Source organism: Chiloscyllium plagiosum, chromosome 3 (assembly GCF_004010195.1).
Source record: "Chiloscyllium plagiosum isolate BGI_BamShark_2017 chromosome 3, ASM401019v2, whole genome shotgun sequence".
NCBI lineage: Eukaryota > Metazoa > Chordata > Chondrichthyes > Orectolobiformes > Hemiscylliidae > Chiloscyllium > Chiloscyllium plagiosum.
In genome coordinates this window covers 101,958,712-101,984,096 of record NC_057712.1, presented here as the reverse complement: position 1 = coordinate 101,984,096, position 25,385 = coordinate 101,958,712, and positions in this window count along the sequence as shown.

The window sequence follows — 25,385 nt, the reverse complement described above, 5'->3', positions numbered from 1 at the left end:
GAGTCGCAGGAGATGGGAGAGATACTAAACAAGTATTTTGCATCAGTGTTTACTATGGAGAAGGACATGGAAGATATAGAATTAGATTAGATTCCCTAGAATGTGGGGAAATAGATGGTCACATCTTGAAAAATGTCCACATTGCAGCAGAGGTGGTGCTGGATGTCCTGAAACACAGGAAAGTGGATAAATCCCCATGACTTGATCAGGTGAACCTGAGAACTCTGTGGGAATCTAGGGAAGTGATTGCTGGGCCTCTTGCTGAGATATTTGTATCATCGATAGTCACAGGTGAGGTGTCAGAAACTGGAGGTTGGCTAACGTGGTGCCACTATTTAAGAAAGGTAGTAAGGAAAAGCCAGGGAACTATAAATCGGTGAGCCTGACATTGGTGGTGGGCAAGCTGTGGGAGGGAATTCTGAGGGACAGGATTTGCATGTATTTGGAAAGGCAAGGACTGATTAGGAATAGTCAACATGACTTTGTGCGTGGGAAATCATGTCTCAAGAACTTGATTGAGTTTTTTGAAGAACTAACAAAGAGGATTGAGGGCAGAGTGGTGGATGTAATCTATGTGGACTTCAGTAAAGCATTCGACAAGGTTCCTCATGGGACACTGGTTAACAAGGTTAGATCTCATGGAATACAAGGAGAACTAGCTATCTGGACTTAGAACAGACACAAAGATAGAAGATAGAACGTGGTGGAAGGCTGCTTTTCAGACTGGAGGCCTGTGACCAGTGGTGTGCCACAAGGATCAGTGCTGGGTCGACTTCTTTTCATCATTTATATAAATGATTTGGATGTGAACATAGGAGGTATAATTAGTAAGTTTGCCGATGACACCAAAGAAGATTACCTCTGAGCACAATGGGATCTTGATCAGATGGGCCAATGGACTGAGAAATGGCAGATGGAGTTTAATTCAGATAAAGGCAAGGTGCTGCATTTTGGGAAAGCAAATCTTAGCAGAATTTATACACTTAATGGTCGGATCCTGGGGAGTGTTGCTGAACAAAGAGTGCAGGTTCATAGCTCCTTGAAAATAAAGTCACAAGTTGATGCGATAGTGAAGAAGGTGTTTGGTATGCTTTCCTTTATTGGTCAGAGTATTGAGTATAGGAGTTCGGAGGTCATGTTGTGGCTGTACAGGACATTGGTTAGGCTACTTTTGGAATATTGCGTGCAATTCTGGTCTCCTTCCTATCAGAAGGATGTTGTGAAACTTGAAAGGGTTCAGAAAAGATTTACAAGGATGTTGCCAGGGTTGGAGGATTTGAGCTATAGGGAGAGGGTGAATAGGCTGGGGGTGTTTTCCCTGGAGCTGAGGGGTGACATTATAGAGGTTCGTAAAATCATGAGGGGCATAGATAGAGTAAATAGACAAGATCTTTTCCCTGAGGTGGGGAGTCCAGAACTAGAGGGCATAGGTTTAGGATGAGTGGGGAAAGACATAAAAGGGACCTAAGGGGCAACTTTTTCATGCATAGGTTTGTGCAGGTATGGAATGAGCTGTCTGAGGAGGTGGTGGAGGCTGGTACAATTGCATTACTTAAAAGGCATCTGGATGGGTATATGAACAGGAAGGGTTGAGAGGGATATGGGCCAAATGCTGGCAATAGGGCTAGATTAGATTAGGATACCTGGTCAGCATGGATGAGTTGGACCGAGGAGTCTGTGTCTGTACTGTACATCTCTATAATTCTATGACTCGAGAGAGGGAGGTGTCCAGTTGAAACATAAGAAACATTAAGGAAAAAAAGACGGTGAAAGAACAAAGTAAATGCAGAGAAAGGAGAGATGGAAGTGAAGGCAGAGAGACAAGGTTGTGAAGAAAAGAAATTGACACCAAGGAGAAGAGAAAGAATGCTGTGAAGCAGAAGATGCAAAGGAGGAGAAAGTGTGAGATCAAAATGGATGAGCAGAAGATATTCAGGAAGTACACGTGTTTACTGTATAACTTTGGTATGGGATAAAATATTTAACCTTCAGCCGCCTGACAAAGGGTATAAGAGAAAGTTATGTTAGACCTCAATGAATGTTGCTGGCAATCGCAAGCCAAAATGACACTTTCCAAAAGTTACAGCATATTCACTCATTGCAATTCAAGGATCAGGCCAATTGTTTGGAAAGGAGTCAACACAACTGAATGAATGGTCCTGGAAATGTAGTTGAAGATTATAGTGACCTTAAACTGAGTGTGGCAAAAGTGAGAGCAGCAGCTCAGGAGAATTGTGTTGAAAAGAAAGAATGATGTGAGGGTTTGGAAGCAGCAATCATGGAACACATTGCCTATGAAACACATTCGAATGGCTACTGGTTTGCAGGATGTGGTTGACAGGATGTTGTGGTCAGTTTTTTTTTCCCCAAAGATTTTCTCAATGTGGGTTTTAGTTATTTGGATTCTATTTGGTTGACATGCTCTGCGTGTCTCGATGGGAATAAAGATTGAAGAATATTATTCAGATAAGTAAAGCAATGATGCAGTAGAAGGGCAAGCAGTATCAGATTGGCAACAAAAATGACACTTGAAGCAAGAGGCATCAAAGAGAATTCAAAATAGAATATACATTTATATAGTCATAGAGTCGTTTAGCACAGAAATAGATCCTTCAATCCCATCAATCCATGCTGAACATAATCCCAAATTAAACTAGTCCCACCTGCGTGCCACTGGCACATTTCCCTCCAAACCTTTCCTATTCCTGTATCCATCCAAATGTCTTTTAAACACTGTAATTGCAACTACATCCACCATTGCTCAGGAAGTTCAGTCCACACTTGAACCACCCTCCATGTAAAAAACTTGTCTCTTAGACTTTTTAAATCACTCTCCTCTCACCTTAAAAATATGCCCACTAGTCTTGAAATTCCTCATCTTAGGAAAAAGACAACTACTATTAACTCTATTTGTGGCTCTCATTATTTTATAAATCTCTGTGAGACCACCTTTCATCCTCCTATACTCCAGTGACAAAAATCCCAGCCTATCCAACTTTTCTTTATAACTCAAACCTGCCATACCTGGCAAAATCCTGGGAAATCTCCCCTGAACCCTCTCCAGCTTGATAATATCCTTTCTATAATTGAACTGGACACAGTATTCCAGAAGAGGTCTCATCAATGTCCTGTACAACCTCAACATAACATCCCAACCCCAATACCCAAAGGACTGAGCAATGAGGCAACTGTGCCGAATGCCTTTTTAACCACCCAGTCCATATGTGATGCAAACTTCAATGGATTATGTACCTGCTCCCCTAAGTCCCTCTGTTCTACAGCATTACCCAAGGCCCTAGCATTAATTGTGTAAGCCCTACCCTTGTTTGTTGTACCATAATGTAATACCTCTCATTTATCTAGATTGAACTCAATCTGCCACTTTTCAGCCATTTGACCCATTTGATCAAGATCCCTTTAGAATTTTAGAAAACCTTCTTCACTGTTTGCTATGCCACCGATTTTGGTGTCATCCACAAACTTACTAACCATGTCTTCTACATTCTCATCAAAATCATTTATATCAATGACAAACAAAAGAGGACCCAGAACTGATCCCTGCTAGTGACAGGCCCCCAGTCTGAAAAGCAACTCTCCACCATTCCTTTGTCTCTTGCCATTAAGACAATTATGTTGCCAATTGGCAAGCTCACCCTGAATTCCATGTGACATAACTTTACCAATTAGTCAATCATGCAGAATCTTGTTGAAGACTTTACTAAAATCCAAATAAACAATGTCTACCGCTCTGCCATCATTAACCTTTTTGGTAACCTCCTCAAAAAACTCAATCAAGTTTGTGAGACACAACTTTCTCCACTAAAAACCATGCTGATGATCCCTAATTAATTTTTGTCTTTCGAAATGCACATAAATCCTATCTTTTATAATCACCTCCAACAATTTATCCACAACTGAAGTCAGACTATAGCTCACAATGTCAGGACATCCCACAGAAATTTCTAGCCAATTAGGTACTTTTACAATGAATGTGCTATTGCATTGTAAGGAACGATGGCCACCAATCTGTGCATAAGAAGGCTCCCCCTAAAAACAATGATATAAATAACCAGATACTCTGGCCCTAATTTTAATTAATAACGTAATGTGAGTGAGTTCGTAGCAAAAGATTGGGCATTTTAACTGTCTGCCTATCAAGTTTCTACTATGGAGTCAGTATCATCTATTCATTTATTTAGGTAATTTTGTTGGTTGATGGATAAATTCTGGATAAGATGTTAGAAAGACATTTCCCTTTTTGAAGAGTTCCTTGGGATTTTTAATGCCCGGCTGAGAACATCAGGCTGCATCTTTCTTTTTTCGCTATGTCTGAATTTTGCTGACATTTTGGAGGCTTGGTAATTTCTCCCACCATCTAACTAAACTCACCTAATTAAAGGCCTACCTCCTCACATCATCTGTCACATCTGATTCTGACCCCATCTCCCCATGTGCTGTTCCCAGAAAAGCTCTGCATTCAGTGCATATTCCAAATTCACCCAGATGGTCTGCCACCTTTTAAAAGCTGTGGCAATGAACGTGGCCGAGGATGGTCATGTCCGTCAGGGAATGGGAAGGGGAATCGAAATGGGTGGTGACTGGGAGGTCAAGTAATGTCATTTCTGTGGAAAATCTCAAACTGGATTTAGTGGCTATCACACAGCATTTGAGACGACTCCTTGATATGTAGGTGGTCTTGGTGTGGGCTCCATTGGTGGTTCCCTTGTTGTCAATGGAAGAGATTTAATGCAGACATTGTATCTGTTCTTGCTCATCTATTCTGTTCTGTGAGCTAACACTCCACATATATTTATGGTCACTAATTTGTAGGATGTGGGTTCTCCAGGATGTTGTGGTCAGTTGGTATTTGACAAAAACATGTTTCTGAATAAAATGATTAGTTGCTAGTCCCTATCTTTTTCCATCTTACTGCATTGCTCTTACAATGTGAATACAAGAAAGCATGAAACATGACCTGAGTATTCCAAACCATTGAACATTATTTATCAAATCATGTACAATCTTCATTATCATGGAAGCTACTTGATTTACTTTATCTTATAAGAGCATTAATGATCACAACTAAGGCATTGAACATAAAACATTGGGAAAACAATAATTGACTCTATGAAGCAATAACAAAAACTGCCAGGATTTCATCCCACTGCCAGTATAAAGATTATTTGATGTTACTGACTTTTATCTAATTTTGGAAAGTACACCAGTTACCTCTGTTTATCATAGATCCATAAGATGTTGGGACAGAAGTAGGCCATTCAGCCCATCAAGTCTGCTCCACCATTCAATGAGATCATGACTGATCTGATAATCCTCAACTCCACTTTCCTGCCTTTTCCCTATAACCCTTCACAGCCTTACTGATTCAAAATCTATTTCAGATTTGAATATTCTTGATGACCCAGCTTTGACGCTCTCTGCAGTTCATAAGGTTTACATTGATGGCCCCGCATTGCCTTCCACAGTTCTGTAACAGTCTGGTTAATTATACCAGGGCAGCTTGTCTCCACAGCCCTGCTTTTTATGGACCTTAATCTCATCTGGGGAAGTTCTAATGCTATGACGCTATTGACAGAATGATGTTAAATACAATAAATTCTCTGACAAAGGTTAAATAGTAAAATTGGTCTGTCCTGTTCCCAGGGTAATATTGTCAGCTCATCATATTTATGATGGGTTACAGATACCTGAATTTGAGACTTCATTTCTCCAAATTCAAAATTTAGCAAAGGGGTGTAGAGAATCTAGTTTGCAATAAGTAGGTGTTAATAACCAGCAACTATTCCACATTGTGCAACAATGGTTTCTAACTTCAAGTTATTTTAGAAGGCTTTTGATAAAGTCCCACATAAGAGATGAGTGTGTAAAATTAAGGCACATGGATTAGGGGTGGTGTGTTGAGATGGATAGAAAATTGAACAAAAAAATCAAAGAATTGTGGATATGTTAGAAATCTGAAGCAAAAACGGACATTGCTGGAGAAGCTCAGCAAGTCTAGCAGCATTGATGGACCAAAAGCAGAGTCAGGAGAAAGTGACATTCCTGATGAAGGTTTTATGCCCAAAACTTCGATTCTCCTGCTCCTCGGATGCTGCCTGACATGCTGTGCTTTTCCAGCACCACACGTTTCGACGCCTAAAGCAGAGTCAACATGACTGAAGACCAAGTGCAAGATGGGAGTTTGGCAATAGCGGGAATTGTGAAAGGTGTGAAAATTAGATGGGAATGGAGCCCAGAGAGAGAAAAAAACAGCAGTTGGACAGACAAAAAAATGCATGGTGTTCGAGGGAGAAAGAAAAGCTACTGGTGAGAAGTATCAGTGCGTGCAAATGTGTTGGCTGTGATGAAAGCAGCCCCCATGATATCGAGGCCTGAAGGGACTCAATATCGAATTCAATAATTTTAGGGCCTGAGCATCTTCTTCCAAGTCCTTTACCCACTCCCACATCCCAAACTGATACCTGGCATGGCAGGAGTGACGTATGAAGAGAGGCTGAGTTGCTTAGGATTTGATTTGCTGAATTTTAGAGAAACCTGTAAAAGTCTAACAGGTTTAAACAGGATAGATGCAGAGAGGATGTTCCCAATGGCGGTGTAGTCAAGAACCAGGGGTGACAGTCTGAGCGTAAATCATTTAGGACTGAGATAACTCACTTTCACCAAGCGAGTTATTAGTTTGTGGAATTCGCTACTACAAAAAGTAATCAAGGCCAAACATTGTATGGTTTCGAGAAGTTGCTGGATATAGTATTGTGGCTAAAGGCATCAAAAGGTATGGGGGAAGGGGGTGGGAACAGGCTATTGAGTTTGATGATCAGCCATGATCATAATGAAATGTGGAGCAGACAGGAAGGGCCAAATGGTGGCGATATGACCAATACCATCTATAGATAATAAATGTTCTTGCTGCAAGGATTAAGGGGAAACCAATCAGCTTGCAAGTGACACAACAAGAATCAGCCCCAGAGTAACAATATCTAGACTTTAAAACCGGACACTACTCTGACTTTTCGAAAAAGTCTAATAATGACTTTGATAATACAACTTCAGTTTTTGAATTCACCTCACTAACTTTTGCTTTGTTTGTAACTGGTAAAAAGTGCACTATCTTCTTAAATTATATTTTCCACAAGAGTAGGCAATGAATGATAGAGCATAGTGTTAGGGTTAGGGTTAGACTTAGTGTCAGCGTTGAATGTGTGGATAAATAATCCTCTCTATTTAAACCAATGAAAAGCTTGCTGTTGACTTTTTAGTTGACCATTCCTTCAGGGGGCAAGCTACACAAATGTCCTCCTTTTCAAAAACACACTGCTTACCAACAGTACTAGTTTCAGCTCTTTTTCGTCTGTCCATAATGTCAAAACGGATAAAGGCAATAGATTCCCCTTCTTAAAGAAGTTCTCAAAAGGGAAACTTACATGTGTATATGTCGACAATGTAATAGACAGTTATCATGGTATGTTTGGGTGAGGTATATCATGGATGGGAACCTGATTAGAAAGATTCAAACATAGAGTTCTGGGAAAAAAAACGGGGATGGATTTTGAAGGCAACATGTTCAAATATTTTGGAGAGTTAGAGACATTATAGATGGGGCAGTAGTTTGCAATCTATGGCTTGTTTCCATTATGAGAGGGGAAACAACGATGAAGTTAAAGGACAGAGATACAACGCTTGAAGAGAGAGAACTTTAATGATTGGCTAATGTGGGGCCAGGGAGAAAATTTGATGGTTAACAATCAAGTGAGAATCAAATCGAGGGAGCAGGAGTGCAGATAGATTCTTGAATTTCCCGTACTTTCTGAATGCACATTGATAGCCTTTGTTTTGATGGGGCAATTGTATATTTGATTATATTTTGCTCTCTGTTTACAATTATTGATATATGGGTTGAAGGCATTCCCCTATATGCCTCCTTTGAGCTCACCTTGCCTCTGAAATTCAACACTGGGTCAGGTTCATGGCTTTTTAATTTTAAATGAGATTTATTTGAGCCTCTCACCATCACTGGGTCAAAAATAACAGGTCTGTATGGGAACCCTCATGACAAGTACTGAAGTGATTCAACAAGGAGACGAATCATCAGGTTGTACTAGGATGGAAGTAAAGAGCTATAAAAAGTTCCAGCTCTGCTCATCATGTAAATGTCCCAATAAATAAATACAGATATCGATACATGTTGCAATAAGACTGGAGCTCACCAACCAACAATAGTTGTGACAAAGCTCCTCTAGTATTGGGTAACAACTGTTGGGGAGATTTCACTGGGGTGTTTAATGTAGGGCTAGGGAGGGTGACACTAGTTCTGCAACAGACACTTCTAGTTCCAGCCCTGAAATGGTTAACAACAGCCAAGCGAGCTGCTGCTGGCGACTGCATGACTATCTGGCTGGAGCTTGTAAGGGATATGCATAATGTTAATTAAATCTTGGAGCCTGTAAATACCAGCCAGTATCAATTGCCCCATCGAAACTCGGGATTAATAAAGAAACCGATCGGAATCTGTAACTGTTAGACAAGTGTGAATTGCTCTATCGGAACCTGTAACTGTTAATTGTGAATGGCTCTATTTAAGTCTAAAGTTGATAAGTGTAATTGTCAATTTAGTTAAACTGAAACTATTGAAAATGGCTAGCCTGTCAGACGCATAGTAATTCCTTGAAACAATGAACTATTGAATACGGGATTGGAACCGCTCCCGGGGATGGCTGAGCCATTGTCAAGCACAGCAGGAGCTGGACAGGCACTTCGATGCGGCCAATAGGAGGACGGATCCCCAGCGCGCGCAGATGAATGGACCAATGGGGAAGGCGAACTGACCGGGAACTCCAGGCAGCGCGAAGTATAATTGTGTCAAGTTTGAACGAGAAGGGAGAACGCCTTCTCCAACGAATGCATGCTTGTAGATTCGTTGTACCAGTTAAGATTCTGTGAATAAACGGCTGTCTGCGTCTAACCATAGTTGCCAGTGTGAGTCTCTCCTTCCGAAAGAACACGCAAAGACGGGACCCTGCGGGTCCATCTTAACACAACACAATCTCAGCTTATTCCCCATCACAAATCATGGTGTGCACCATGATGCTCAGGTGGTCAGGCTGAATGGTTTATAGTTTCTTTGTTCAACTCTTGCAGTCGTGCCACCTTGTCAATTCATGGCAAGAAAATTAGTCACTGGTATTTGCATTCCATACAGACCTGCCATAATTTTGAATCGTACAAATATTTTTCTGTTCCAATTAAAATAAAAAAGAAGCTTTCTTCATTAATTTCTCCAATTTTTTTTATTGGGAGCAGGATTATGGATATGTCAAAAATTGCAAGGGAATCCTGGTCTTTATATAAGCTGGGTGAGTTTTCCTTGTTAGGAGTCATTTAATTCTTTATGATCTTTGTCTTTTTAATTATGTTGTCACATTTGTTTAGTCCACGCTTGTTATTAAGAACTTTATTATTGCTAAAACATCAAGAGGGTGGATGAGATGTTATTCTTTCAGGAAACTTGCACTCCAGATGATGGATGCCTGTTTCCCTGTTCTAAAGTTTAGGCATTGCACACCATGTGACTGGACATAGATGTTATATTGTGAGACAACCAGGGAGGTAAGCAAGTGATGCAAAAATTATGGAAATATGATGAGTTCTATTCATCCAATTGTCAAATCATGTGAATGTTTCAACATTCATATAATTAAATAAAGGGAATGACGGCATTCATAAAATGTTCCAATAACCATTACTGCAGTCTTTTACATATTTGCCGGCGTAACTTCTTTAAGTCCCTAGAATGAGACATGGCTTCAGTTAAAAAAAGCCTCAAAATTGCCCACTGTTTCCTGTAGTTAGGATTTTAATTTTAAACTGTAATTTAAAGCAACCACAGAACATGGCAATCCACTAGGCTAATCCACCTCCTGACCTGTCACCCACACTGCACCCTCCCCCAACACCCCCAATTCCAAACTCATCCTACATTTTGAGTTTTTTTCTACTGCCCATCTGGTTTAATAACTTGTGAAACCTCATCCTATTCGGCGTCAGCAAGTAAGATAGCTGTCATCAGAAGAAATTTAAACCTTTAGCTTCTATTTTCCACTGAGTCAGCCGCGTGTCTAATCAGCACCAGGAAAGAGCAGCAGCCAGGCTTCCACTGGTCTGGAGGTTGTGTCTAACCACAGTGGAAATGGTGGTCTTCGGGGAATGTTTGGACCACTTTCAGGCTTATAATAACTGGTGCTGTCATTGATATCCTAACTGTAACAAGGAAAGGAAACAGCAATTGCTAGTAAGCTTAACAAATATTTAGAAATTAAGAAATAAAGTGCACTTCATCGTGTTAGCCCAGTTGCAGTGATGTCTCTGTTATAAAGCAAATGAATAGTAATTTGTAGTCTTTTCATGTTATGCCTGTGGGACATTCATTGTATACCTAACAGTGAAATGACTTATGCTTCAGTAATAAATTAAGGAAACTTGAAATCAGATTCCTTATCCATAGATTAACGCATATATTACACTCAACAAATCTACAGATGGCGACAGCTATGTTTATTTTCATTCTGCTCAATAAATGTTGAAAAACAAGTTGTATAAAAAAGAAATTGCACTTGTCTGTTGAAATAAAGTGAGATACAAAGGGCGAATTTTCTATGATGTTACACCTGCTGTGATGGAAGCACCTAACTCACTGAATATTCTGGATTCGATGTCAGGCAGGATCACAGAGGAAAGCACTGCCTGACTATCGAGATTAACACATAAAGGGCAGACACTTGGGAAGTGGTACTGAATAGTTGCCAGTAACCCTGCAATGATATTGCAGCAATAACCGGCAGCTTCAGGAGATGAGCAAAGCAACAAAGAATTTTTGCAAAATGCACTTAAAGCTAGTCTTTGCAAAGAGTTCACTGCTACTCTCATTGTGTGACTTCGCAAGATAACTTTCTAAAATTGTAAATGATCACACCTTTTGATAACATGCAATACTTTCAAGATTTGGAATCTTCCATTCATTCCAGCATGTTAGTCAAATAATCATCTCTACAGTGTATATTGTAATTTGTCCCAGACATTGATCATCAGTTAAACCTGTTAACTAACTGCAAACATTTTAGAACAATAGAAACTATGTGATTATCTGTAACACCCCACTTCTTCAATCAAATATTGTTGGGGTTAAGATGTCTTTGACCTATTGATTGTCTAGATGTGTTAAGTATTATTTTACAGACAGAGATATAGTCAATCATTTAAATTAACTGTGCAATTTGAACCAAAGCAATACGAAGCCTCAGGCTACACAGCAACATCTTGGCATTTATCCAGAATGAACAATCCAGAGTCTGTATTAGGGAAGATGAAAGACTGACTGAGCCTCTATTCTGAAAGAGGAGTGATGCAAGACGGTATGTCCTATGTATAAAAGGAAGATGATAATGAGAAACATAATAGTGTTGAAACTGTAATATGACAGTTCAATTAACTGAATTGAAATACCAAAACTGTTTAACTCACTGCTACATCTCTTCAAGGCATGCTCAACTTGAAGAAGTTCTGTTCCTCTCTCCAATGGGATTTCCGATTCAATCTTTTTTCTTGTTCATCGTCATTGATTTTGCTGTTGCTCCTGGTTTTTGACAAGGTATTTGCTAAAACTCGTTTCCACCGACTCATCACGTTCCTGAGTGACTGCATCCAGCTCAGACTCACCCCATGTGGATTCCAATTTAAGTTTCATCCTTCATGTTTTGAATCCACCCAGGATCACAAGTATCTCCGTGATACTCGGTGTTCCACAGATAGCTGTACTCGCTGCTTCTTGAAATCTACACTCTTCACACTGCCTCAGAGCTGCACTGCTTCCCAGTTCCACTTTATCCTCCGGCTCACTGATGTGCTAACAAGAAATGTTTTCTTTTCCTTTCAGCCAGTTCTAAAGGAGGCTCACTAGACCTAGAATGTTAACTCTAATTTCTTTCCAGAGATGTTGTCAGACATGCTGAGATTTTCCAGCAATTTCTGTTTTTGTTTCTGAAATACCAAAATACCTATTAGTTACTAGCTACAGCTTTACAAGATCAAATTCACAAGTGTGTATGAATGCAGGTGCAGAAATGCCTGGTTTTAATGGTTTAGCAGAATGGCTTGACAGTTAGAAGAGCTTAGAAAACCATGTAATTCGATAAATGAACATGTGGAAATATAACTGAATAGCATTCAAAGGTTTATACAATATGTATGCACAATCTCACCCATTCCCCAATCCATCACCACTCACTCCCACATCCACCCACCACACCCACGGCCACATCTGATGAATCAGTATTTTTTCATGTTGAATCCTATCTCGAAATAAACTGAATGAATTGCTGTACTCTTGTGGGGATGCTCACCATTGAGTAGCTTGGTAATATCTCCAGCTGAACTTTCAAATACATAGATGCCAGTCTAGATTTGCAACAGTCGATGAGGAACAAAGAACAAAGAAAATTACAGCACAGGAACAGGCCCCACAGCCCTCCAAGCCTGCGCTGATCCAGCCTCTCCATCTAAACCTGTTGCCTATTTTCCAAGGATCTGTAACCCTCTGCTCCCTGCCCATTCATACACCTGTCTAGATACATCTTAAATGATGGTATCATGCCCACCTCTACCACTTCCGCTGGCAACATGTTTCAGGTACCCATCACCTTCTGCGTAAAGAATGTTCCATGCATATCTCCCTTAAACCTTTCCCCTCTCACCTTGAACTCATGAATCCTAGTAATTGACAACATCTTGACCTTGGCCTCATTAATTTACCTATTACAGACAAGGCTGTTCATACTACTATTGTAGTTTATATGAAGACCAAAAAATAAATTTTCATTGCTGAGTAGAAAACTGGTGGTGGCAGATCAGCCTCCCTTGATGTTCCCACACAGCTGTCCTTTCCAGTAAGCATCTTCCATGTGAAAAATCCCAAGTATGTTCTTCCATTTAGAAACATGGGAAATAGGAACAGGAACATAAGAGCATGAGGACTAGGAGCAGGAGTAGGCCATCTGGCCCATTGAGTCCACACTGCTAGTCATAAGGTCATGGCTGATCTGTTCATGGCCTCAGCCCCACTTACATGCCCTCCCACCATAACCCCAATTCCTTTACCATTCAAAAAATTACCTATCTTAGCTTTAAAAACATTCAATGAGGAAACCTCAACTACTTCTCTGGGCAGGGAATTCTACAGATTCATAGCAAAAAGTTTCATGCAGAAGGCTATCCTGGTGGCACGTTTCCTACTAGTTTGTCTGATGTAGGGTTTTTTACAGTTCTTGCATGGTACCTTGTAAGTGATGTTAATTTTGCTGGTAGCATCTAATAGATCCTTCAGGTTCATTACTCGCAGTTGATAAGTTTGTGGGCTACCAAGTAATTTCCGATATGTTTTTGATGTAAGGTAATGTGGCTCTAGTTTTTGGTTGCGTTGTGTCTGCCAGTTTGTTTCTGAGGAATCGGTGGATTGTGTTTGTTGGGTACCTGTTTTTCTTGGAAATGTTGTATAGATATTTTTCTTCTACTATTTGTAGTTCTTCGGTGCTGCAGTGTGATGTAGCTCATTGAAATAATGTCTTGATGCAGTTCCTTTTGTGGGTGTCAAGAGATCTGACACCTGACCTGGTTTGTTGCCAAGCACCAAATCCAATATGGCCTCCCCTCTAGTTGGCCTATCTACATATTGAGTCAGGAATCCTTCCTGGATATACCTGACAAAAACTGCTCCATCCAAACTATTTGAACTTAGGATGTTCCAATCAATATTAGGGAAGTTAAAATCACCCATGATAACAGCCTTGTTACTTCTGCACCTTTCCAAAATCTGCCTCCCAATCTGCTCTTCTGAGTCTCTGTTGCTATTGGGGATCTATAGAAAACTCACAATAAAGTGACTACTCCTTTCCTGTTTCTGACTTCCACTCATACTTACTCTGTAGACAAACCCTCCTCAACCACCTCCCTTTCTGCAGCTGTGATACTATCCTTGATTAGCAATGCCACATTTCCACCTCTTTAACCTCCTCTACCCCCATTCATAGAGTCATAGAGATGTACAGCATGGAAACAGACCCTTCGGTCCAACCCTTCCATGCCGACCAGACATTCCAACCCAATCTAATCCCACCTGCCAGCACCCGGCCCATATCCCTCCAAACCCTTCCTATTCAAATACCCATCCAGAAGCCTGTTAAATGTTGCAATTATATGAGACTCCACCACTTCCTCTGGCAGCTCATTCCATACACGTACCACCTGCTGTGTGAAAAAGTTGCACCTTAGGTCTCTTTTATATCTTTCCCCTCTCACCCTAAACCTTTGCCCTCTAGTTCTGGACTCCCCGACCCCAGGGAAAAGACTTTGCCTATTTACCCTATTCATGCCCCTCATAATTTTGTAAATCTCTATAAGGTCACCCCTCAGCCTCCGACGCTCCAGGGAAAACAGCCCCAGCTTGTTCAGCCTCTCCCTATAGCTCAAATCCTCCAACCCTGGCAACATCCTTGTAAATCTTTTCTGAACCCTTTCAAGTTTCACAACATCTTTCCTTTTGAAACATCTAAACCCTGGAATGTCCTGGCCCTGTGATATCCAAATCTTCGTAATGGCCACAACATTAAAGTTTCAAGTGCTGATCCATGCTCTAAGTTCGTCACCTTTATTCCTGACATGTTTTACATTAACTTAGAAGTGGCGGTGCAATCTTGCATTAACATAGACATACTTCAAACCATCACACTGATTGCACCTTTGCCCTATCACCTGTCTATCCTCCTCACACAGAATCTCTGCAGGCTGTCTCTGGATGTTTGCTAACTACTCCATCATCTGATCCATAACTCTGGTTCCCAACCCCCTGTCAATCTAGTTTAGACACCCCCAAAGAGCTCTCGCAAACCTCCTGCCCACGATATTGGTGCCCCTCCAGTTCAGGTGTAACCCACCCTTCTTGTACAGGGCCTACCTTCCCCAGAAGGTATCCTAATGATACACATATCTGAATCCCTCCATCCTACACTAGTCCTGCAGCCACGTGTTCATCTGCACTCGCTCTCTGTTCTTAGCCTCACTAGCCCACGGTACCAGTAGCAATCCTGAGATTACTATTCTGCTTGTCCTGCCTTCTAGCTTCCAACCTAACTCCCTCTATTCACTTTTCAGGTCCTTATTCCATTCCCTGGCTATGTCATTGGTACTGATGTGTACCATGACTTCTGGCTACTCTCCTTACCCCTTTGGAATCCTAGAGACTCAATCTGAGAGATTCCTGACCATCAGGAGGCAACATACTATCTGGGGAGTCTTGTTAATGACAACAGACTCTCCTGTCTGTTCCTCTCACTATTGAAGCTCCTGTCACTATCGCTGTCCTATTCTCCCCCTCCCTTCTCAGCCACAGAGCCAGGCTCACTACCAGAACCCTGGCTGCTGTGGCTTTCCCCTGGTTGCTTTCCCCTCCCCAAAAACAAATCCAAAGTGGTGACTGTTGAGGGGGGATGGCCACAGGGGGTCCCTGCACAGTCTGTTTATTCCCTTTCCCTCTCCTGATGGTCACCCAGCTACCTTTATCCTGTAACTTTGTGTGACTACCTCCCTGTAACTCCTCTCTATCACCCCCTCAGCTTTCCGAATGATCCAAAGTTCATCCAACTTCAGCTCCACCTCCAGCTCCCTAACGCTGTCTGTGAGGAGCTGGAGTTGGGTGCACTTCTCACGGGAAAAGTCAACAGGGTCACTAGTGGAGATCCCTATCTCCCACATGCTGCAAGAGGACCATGCAACTGCCCTAGCCTCCAGCCCCTCTGCTCTAAATTGCCAAGAGAGATTGAATAAATGAAAGAAAAGCCTTACTTTACCAACCCCCCACACACAGTTTTTTTTTGGTTAGAGGAGGATGACGGGTGGGAGACACTACATGTGTAGTGGCGTGGGTTTAGCCACAGCCTGAATATATCAGTTCACGTTCCCAGCAACCTCTGTGTTCACATCCACTCCTATTGAGCCTTCGCGCTCTCTATTCACAAGTCAAGTCTTTAAGAGGAAAATCTACCTTCCCGGCAGCCCCCTGGTTCACGCTCACATCCGATTTCTCACATCCTTTACAATAGATTGTACCATTTTAGCAACAAATTAATCATAGTTCTTTGAAGAAGTAGAGAAAGCCAGTGAATGTTTGTACTTCGATTTCCAGAGGTATTTGATAAAGTGAACATCAAAAGTTATTGTAGAAAATATGTCGCACAGTGAAAGGGGTAACATATTGGCATGGTAGAAAATTGACTTACTCACAGGAAGCAGAGAGTAAGAATAAATGAGTCCTTTTTAAGCTGACAGGGTGATGTGCCACAGAGCTCAGTGTCATAGAGTCATAGAGTCACAAAGTTGTACAGCATGGAAACAGACCCTTCGGTCCAACCCATCCATGCCGACAAGATATCCCAACCCAATCTAGTCCCACCTGCCAGCACCCGGCCCATATCCCTCCAAACCCTTCCTATTCATATACCCATCCAAATGCCTCTTAAATGTTGCAATTGTACCAGCCTCCACCACTTCCACTGGCAGCTCATTCCATACCCGCACCACCCTCTGAGTGAAATAGTTGTCTCTTAGGTCTCTTTTATATCTTTTCCCTCTCACCCTAAACCTATGCCCTCTAGTTCTGGACTCCCCAACCCCAGAGAAAAGACTTTGTTTATTTATCCTATCCATGCCCCTCATAATTTTGTAAACCTCTATAAGGTCATCCCTCAGCCTCCGATGCTCCAGGGAAAACAGCCCCAGCCTGTTCAGCCTCTCCCTATAGCTCAAATTGTGCAACCCTGGCAACATCCTTGTAAATCTTTTCTGAACCCTTTCAAGTTTCACAACATCTTTCCGATAGGAAGGAGACCAGAATTACACGCAATATTCCAACAGTGGCCTAACAGCTCTTCACAATTTACATAAATGATATGGATGAAGGGACTGAAGGTAATGTAGTTAAATTTGCTGATGACACAAAGATAGGCCAGAAAGTGAGTTGTGAAGAGCACATAAGGAACCTACAAAGTGATACAGACAGGTTTAGTGAGCAGGAAATGATCTGGCAAATGGAGTATCATATGGGAAAATGTGATATCATTCATTTTGGCAGAAAGAATAAAAACAATGCATATTATCTCAATGGTGAGATGTCGCAGGCTCTGAGATGCAGAGGGATCTAAGTGCCCTCGTGCATTAATCGTGGATGATTAGTACACAGATACAGCAAATTAGGAAAGCTAATTGGATGCATATTTTATTGAATGCAAGAGTTATGGAGGTTATGCTTGAGTTATATAATGCATTATTGAGTTATTGAGACAATTTGGTCTACTGTGTATAGTACTGTCACTGCACTTAGGGAAAGATATTAATGCAGTCGAAGCAGTTCAGAGAAGGTTTATGAGAGTAATACCTGGAATAACTGGATTGCTTTAGGAGGAGTAGCTAGACAGGCTGGAACTTTATCGTTTGGAGCTTGGAAAAGTCGGCAGCAACTTAACTGAATTATGTCTGATCCTGTGGGGACTTCATTGGATGGATGCCAAAAGGATGTTTCCTCTTGTGGGAGAAAGTAAAACTTGGGTTATAGTTTAAAAATAAAGGTGGGGTGGGGGGCACTCATTCAAAACAGAGATAAGGGAAAACAAATTCTCTCATAGAATTGTGAGTCTTTGGAATTCCCTTCCTCTAAAGGCAGTGGATGCAGAAGCTTTAAAGATTTTTAAGGCAAAGGTAGGTAGATTCCTGATTACCAAGGGGGGTGAAAGGTCATTGGGGATAAGCAGGAATGCAGATTTCAGATTAAAATCAGATCAGCCATGATCTCATTGAAACCTGGAGCAGGCTCAAAAGGCTAAGTGGCCAACTGTAGTTCCTTGTTTGTGTGTTCGGATGTTCCCTATCATTGATGTAAGACTAACAGATCTGTAATTCCCTGTTTTCTCTCTTGCTCCCATCTCAAATAGTTATATGACATTTGTTACCTTCCAGTTTGAGCATTGCTAAGAAATGGCAACTGATCCTAAGATATCCTCAATAGTCAACTCTGCTGGAAGTAGCTCTGCAGTTACTCTATTCTTCATGGTAAACGTATTGCTTCAATTCCAAGTATCCACAGCACAGATGTATATCGTGGGCTTGGGCATATTAATCACCACCAATTAAAGATGGGGTCATTGTCATATAGTTATAATAATTTAAAATTAAAAAGATGCTCTTAAAGCTTTGGAACCATGATCTCATCAACTGATGGGGATGTGCTTTCGCCTCCAGTCAACAGGTTCCGACTTTCCTTCTTCCATTATTGCCTGCCACGGCTCACATGTCTCCGAAATCCCCTCCTCCAGAGTATCATAAGCCAGTGGTTTATAGAGTTAGTGATGAATGCTGAAGCTGGGTAGAAGATGGTTTCTTCGAATTGCTTAGTCCCTCACTAGGAAGGCAAATGTAAAAAAAGGAAATTGAGTATGCAATGCAATGATCTGTTTAGTCATGTCTCATCAGATGAAACTTAACAAAACAAGTGGTATGGAACTGTGCTTTGATGTATACTTATTGTGAATACAATGAGGAAGAAAGGGCAGAGATGATTTAATACCTGAACTGAGACTTGCTACTAAATAAAAGCAAATTACTGCAGATGCTGGAATCTGAAACCAAAAGAGAAAATGCTGGAAAATCTCAGCAGGTCTGACAGCATCTGTAAGGAGAGAAAAGAGCTGATGTTTCGAGTCTAACTGACCCTTTGTCAAAGCTTTGACAAAGGGTCAGTTAGACTCGAAACATCAGCTCTTTTCTCTCCTTACAGATGCTGCCAGACCTGTTGAGATTTTCCAGCATTTTCTCTCTTAAGACTTGCTACTATTCCATAAATTTGTTTCCTGATTTGCCCCTCCACAGTAGATATGTTGTGAGTGAGAGATACAGATGGAGGAGCCTTCTTCTGTATGGGTTAACTCCTTGATACATACAGCTTCCTCTTGTAAGTTGATTCTGAGAGCTGTGAATGTGAATTTGCTGTCACAGGAATGCAAGCATGTAGCCAGATGTGATTAGGTGAATGGGCGTGAGGCAGCTGTATGAGTAGATGGCTTATCAAAGGAAAATGAAATCAGTGTGGCTGTAAGCTGATACATTGCTTTGTTTAATACAAACTAAGTCAGAGATGGCCACTTACACTGCAGAGGTTTCCATATCTACGTTTAAAAAAAGGCTCAATTAACTCACAATCTTCTAGCCTTTCTGTCAATAGATTTGGAAGCAACAAGTATAATCAGTCTCAGTGGTAATAATTAGATTGACGGAACTAATATTAATTTATTGTTTTCATTGATTATTTGATTATGTTTGAAATCCCCACAGTAACACAATACTTTCTGTATGTGTGAAAGACCCTTTGGGACAAGTCGGTGGATTCTTAAGATCACATTACATCTCAAAAAGATCAGAGCAGTTTTTGAATATTTTGGACAGCACAACCTTCTAATTCAGTGCCAGCAAAAATAGTTTCATTGATAATTTAGTTCAATGCTGATTATAAGATCAGCCAAGAATGAAATAGATGCTCTGTTCATCTGCATAATAACTGTCATAATACTATATATGACGCATTTTAAGAGGTTTCCAAAATAGCTGACAAAGCATTATGTAGAGCAAGTCCTTCGAGTCGCTTAGTCCTAAGTGTAATATTTAGTTTTGTGATTGTGCAAGAACTATTAAAATAACATGTACCTAGCCTTAAAATAGAATAGAGACTTGGAAAATAGGTATTGGCACCTAAAATGGAGCCTTTGCTGTTCTAGTTTCTCTAGAGTTCAAATTAAATACCTCAATTCCATTTGCATTGAACATGGTTCACATAGAATGCCAGGTGTGGTATTCACGTAGCAGTTTCTCGTCATACTCTTTCCGATGACATTTAGCAAGCCACTGATCTTTACCTGTCTTTGGAGACAAGTGCTCAGACCACTGAAGAAACAATGTAGACTCTTTAAAGATGTGTTCACAGAACAAAATATTGATCTGTTAAAAGCTGGAAAAGCTGAATATTCATAACCCTACTGCAGAGAATGCTATGTAAAGATTCAACAAAATGAGTCTACAGTTAATGATGAAAGCATTTCAGGCCTGGTTAGAGTGTGATGTGGAAGGTAGTTAGAACACCCTGGATCAAGAATATTGGCAACTTCAAAGCAGTAACAGCTTGCATCTGGTGTCGATGATCTGTAGGAGCATTTCTGAGTTAGATTAGATTCTTTACATTGTGGAAACAGGCCATTCGGCTCAACCAGTCCACACCGACCCTCCGAAGAGTAACCCACCCAGACCCATTTCCCTCTGACTAATGCACCTAACACTATGGGAAATTTAGCATGGCCAATTCACCTGACCTGCACATCTTTGGACTTTGGGAGGAAACTGGAGCAGCTGGAGGAAACCCACGCAGACACGGGGAGAATGTGCAAACTCCACACAGATAGTTGCCCAAGTCTGGAATTGAACCTGGGACCCTGGTGCTGTGAGGCAGCAGTGCTAACCACTGAGCCACCGTGCCGTCCCTTTCCAGGAGGAGTTGATGTTCTGTCATCCAGACAATGGACATCGGAGGCTCAGTGTAAAATTCCCTGATGAACAAGAGAAAACTTCAGAAAATGTGCAGTTTGACAGGTTGTGCAAACAAAATGTAACAAAATTACTTATACTGAGTATTGTCACCAGATTGAATAGGCACCATATTGAATAAAGCATGGAAAATCAAAGGCCACAAAGCGATTTTTTTAAAAAGGATGCAGACCTTGGAATGTTGTGAATCCAGAATTAAAGCAATAGAGGGACATTTTGTAAGCTTAAACAGTCAACGATTAACTGAAGTAGAAAGTTAGGAAATAGTTAAAGCCACAAACAAGGTGAGAGATCTATTATCAAAACTGGAATAAAGGCAGGAAGCATTTATTCAAACTGCAGACATTAGGAATAATCCCAGATAAAGTTTAGGAAAGGAAGAGGATTCAGTCAGGCCATTAATTGATGGTTACAGCTGCAATTAATGGGATTCATCCAGAAGAACAGTGAAACAGCCCCAAATTATCCATTTTACCACTAAAAGTGGATTGTTTTTTTCCCCTCACTGTCAGTAGAAAGCCTTCATTTTTAATGCAGAGATGAAGAAAAACTTCCCTTACAAAAGTAGTGCTTTCCAAAATACTTGATGTAAACAATGGGTTCTTGCATATGCCATTGGATGAGCAACCAAGATTATTTGGCTGTATTTGGGAGCTTTTCCTTCAACAGACCACTATTTGGGATCACCTCAGTTCCAGAGATTTTTCAATGGATTCCGTCTGTAGCAGCTGTATAAAGTACCCATCCAAACTAACCCTGCTTTCCAGCTCCTGGTCTGTAGCCTTGCCAGTTACAATGTTTCAAGTGAAGATTCAGGTTCCGCTTGAATGAGTTATGGGTTTTTGCCTCAACCACAAAACTGGACATTGAATTTCAGACACCTCACCTCTGGAAGAAAAGGATTTTCCTCATGACCCTCTAATCCTTGCACAAATCACCTTAAACCTGTGCCCTCTGATAATTGACCCCTTTGCTTGATGAAACAGGTCATCTCTGTCCATTCCGTCCAAGCTCCTCTATTTTGTACACTTTAATTAAGTCATCCCTTAACACCCTATCTTTATCTACCAGGGAGGTTATGGTGTCGTGGTAAAGTCACAAGACTAGTAATCCAGGCAAACCAGGCTAAAGTCCTGCGATATAGTTCCAAAACACACTTTGGCAGACAGTGAAATTTGAATCCAAATCTTTTAAAAATCTGGAAGAAAGAATAAAGCTAATGTAATTTTATCCACATAACCACTGCAGTAAAAACCCACGCTGGCACACCTCCCTTTAAGAAAGTAAATCTTGTCAACCTTTCCTGGGTCTGGCCCACGTGTGTCTTCAGACTCATAGCAATGACTGTGGTCAACTTGGGATGGGCAATAAATGCTGACCGAGCCCGTGATGCCCTCAGCCCATGAATAAATACAAAAAAAGCTCTGCAGACCAGACGTTGGGAAGTTATGAGCAGAAACTTATTCATTTTTGGTGAGAAGTCTTATCTTATGGAACATGAGTACCCTCTTAAAGCTGAAGAAAAATTCAGACCTCCATTGCGACTAGCATTGTAGGAGGCAACTAAATAGAATCAGCACCATTTTCCACCACGTTGCATGAGCAATCCACACTGCTGTTCATCATGTTGTATGTGCTTCTTGTATGTACTATTACTGACTATATGGTAGATTTTATCCCCCAATCCTTTTTCATGGTGAGATCTAAAAACCCCACTTGGTCTAATGTGGAAGAGGAAAACTACATGGTTTTTTAACAACATGTACTTCATTGCATTAAAATGACAATGCACAAGTTACATTGATTTTATAGGTACTGTTACAAAAACAATGAGGAAGACCCTTACTCCTTCAAGATCCTAAGTCCAAATTACATCAACATAGTAGGTAGTGCCTAATGCACTTACCTGGAATGCACAAACAAAACAAAACAAAATTTTCCAGCAGAATCACTCCCTGAAACATCAATATGCTTCCCATTCAATTCAACCAACATCACCTTTGCTGAAGTTGATCTTGTCCCAGTTCTTGCACAAGATGCCCATTCATGACTCATCAATCTTTTTCAATTACCTTTCTATCTCCTAACATCTCTTTCTACTCAGAGTTCACTAAAAGCAACAGCACATCCAAGTATCATACCTGTCTCTCCTAAAATTTCAGGGTAGATTTTGTTTCACTTGGACAATCTCCAGTGACCTTTAAACATAAAGGGTGAGAAATAGATCTGGAAGATGTTTCTGACAGATCTCAGCTGGCAGACTGTCAGCATCAGGAAAGGAGGCCTGGCATGAATGTCACAGGCAGAGATTTGAGCTCAGGTGCCTGCAGGTATAAGTGGTTTAATCTTTTTTTTTGAAACTCAGCCAAGCATTCATAAATGATTTAACTGTAATAACACCCCTTGGGAAATATCAACACTGAAGACAATTGAGAATTGGTTGACAGAAAGAAGGCAGACAGTTGGAATAAATGGGTCTTTTTCTGAGTAGCAAGCAGTAACGAGTGGGGTACTGCAATGACCAATGGTTCAACCCCAATTTTTCTTGATATATAAATGATCTGGATGGGGGGAGTTTTAGCAGTTTTTGTATTGGTCTACTCTTCTTCCATTCTCTGTATGCACCACATTTGTTGAAAGTAAGCATGTCTCTCACCCCATTAAGTGTCACCTGTATATCATCCTTAATGAACTATACTTCCTCATCACCCAACATTGGATATTTAAAAGCCTTGAATGTGCCAACACATCATACACCTTCTTGACAACCCTATCAACTTGGGTGGCAACTTTGAGGAATCTATGGATAGCTCCACAAACTCTCGTGCCATCAGCAAACTTACTAACCTCCCTTCCACTTCTTCATCAAAGTCATTTATAAAAATCACAAAGAGCAGAGGTCCCAGAATCGATCCCAGTGGAACACCATGGTCACTGCACCTCAGGCTGAATACTTTCCATCTACTACTACCCTCTGTTTTCTATGGGCCAACCAATTCTGTATCCAGACAGACAGAGTTCTATAACTGAAACAACTTAGGTGTAGTCCATATCTTCAAATCATAGGTGTAATCCATATACCTGCTGTCTGTCCTGGTGCCACCTTGTTTTTGCAACTTACTCTTTAGCCCCATATTCCCACCTAAATTCTACATTCCTCTGACTCCAACATTCTGAGCATCCCTTTGCCTTTTGAGGCTCTTCAAGCTTCAGTCACTCTTCTCTCATATTTTCTGTCCTGGCTCAACATCTGTGTATAATGTACAAAGCACATGGGACATTTCTTACATCAGAGAGACTACGTAAATGCAAGGTTTTTCATAGTGCTGATGATGGGAAATTGTTATGCTTCATCTTTGCAATGATGCAGACATTCTTTTAGCTGAGCTCTGAATTGGTGCTGATTTTGTAGAAATAAACATGCTACTTTCTTCCCTACCAAGAGACACGCATAAGATGGAACTCATCGAAAGGTTAAAGGGAGTTCATTTTACAAAGAGGTACAATGAAGAGGACGTTATTTCAAAAAGAGTTTTCTATTGAAGTGTTACTCTGAGTCTGATGAATTTTATCAGTCTGTGTCTTGATATTGCAAGTACTATCTTGGTAGCTATGGACGGACAGTTTGACTAGTACTGAATTATTTAACAGCACCTTGCAAAGTCAGAAAATATACTGATCGTAAAGTTCTTTTTTACCTTTGCGGTACATCACTGATTTTTCTTGTAGTTCAAAGTCATGAATGCTCAGAATCAACTATCACTGTGACTTCTTGGCATCTTTCTTTGTTTTATTGTTTACATCGTAACTGTTATAAATTCCTCTCCCTTAAATGTTCTTTCCATCTCATCTGCCTTCAAATCCTTTCACTAAATCCCAGCTATCCAGGGAACAGGAGCCAGACCACACCAGCTAAACCATCTGGATGATTAAATAACCCAAGGTATTAGGAAAGTACAACTGCTCTGATTTGTAATCTTTTGAAGGCAGATCAGATTGAGGGTGTCACTAAAGAGAGAGATCACAAGTAACCCATAATGTAAATACTGGCCACTGTGGCCTTTGTTGCCACTTTGCTCGCGGCACATCCGGCATTACAGCCTCATTTCATGTCTAGTCTGAAATGAAAACAACGGAACTGCATTTTAAAACAAAGGATATGCTGACAAGAAATATATTTGTGGAAACATAATGATGATAATTTGCCTAATTTGCCTTCCAACAAATATTCAATGTAGATGCGCCACTGCAGTTGCAGAATGCTTGGACCACCCTGTTATAGGCAGACACTGAGCTGGTGTCTTTACCAAAAGTAATGTGAACACAGAGAAGTGGCTGCTTCCAACTGATGATAGCAACAATTCTGTGCCAAAAGCATCCCATCCTCCCCCAAGAAGCTATGGGTAACTGGTAAAACGCAAATTACTGCGGATGCTGGAATCTGAAACCAAAAGAGAAAATGCTGGAAAATCTCAGCAGGTCTGGCAGCATCTGTAACGAGAGAAAAGAGCTGACCTTTCAAGTCTAACTTTTAAGATCGAGGGCAGGAAATTGTCCTGGCGGGGGTGTCCAAATAGAGGTGGAATGTTTTAAGATCGAGGGCAGGAAATTGTCCTGGTGGGGGTGTCCAATTAGAGGTGGAATGTTTTTAAGATTGAGGGCAGGTTAGACTCAAAACGTCAGCT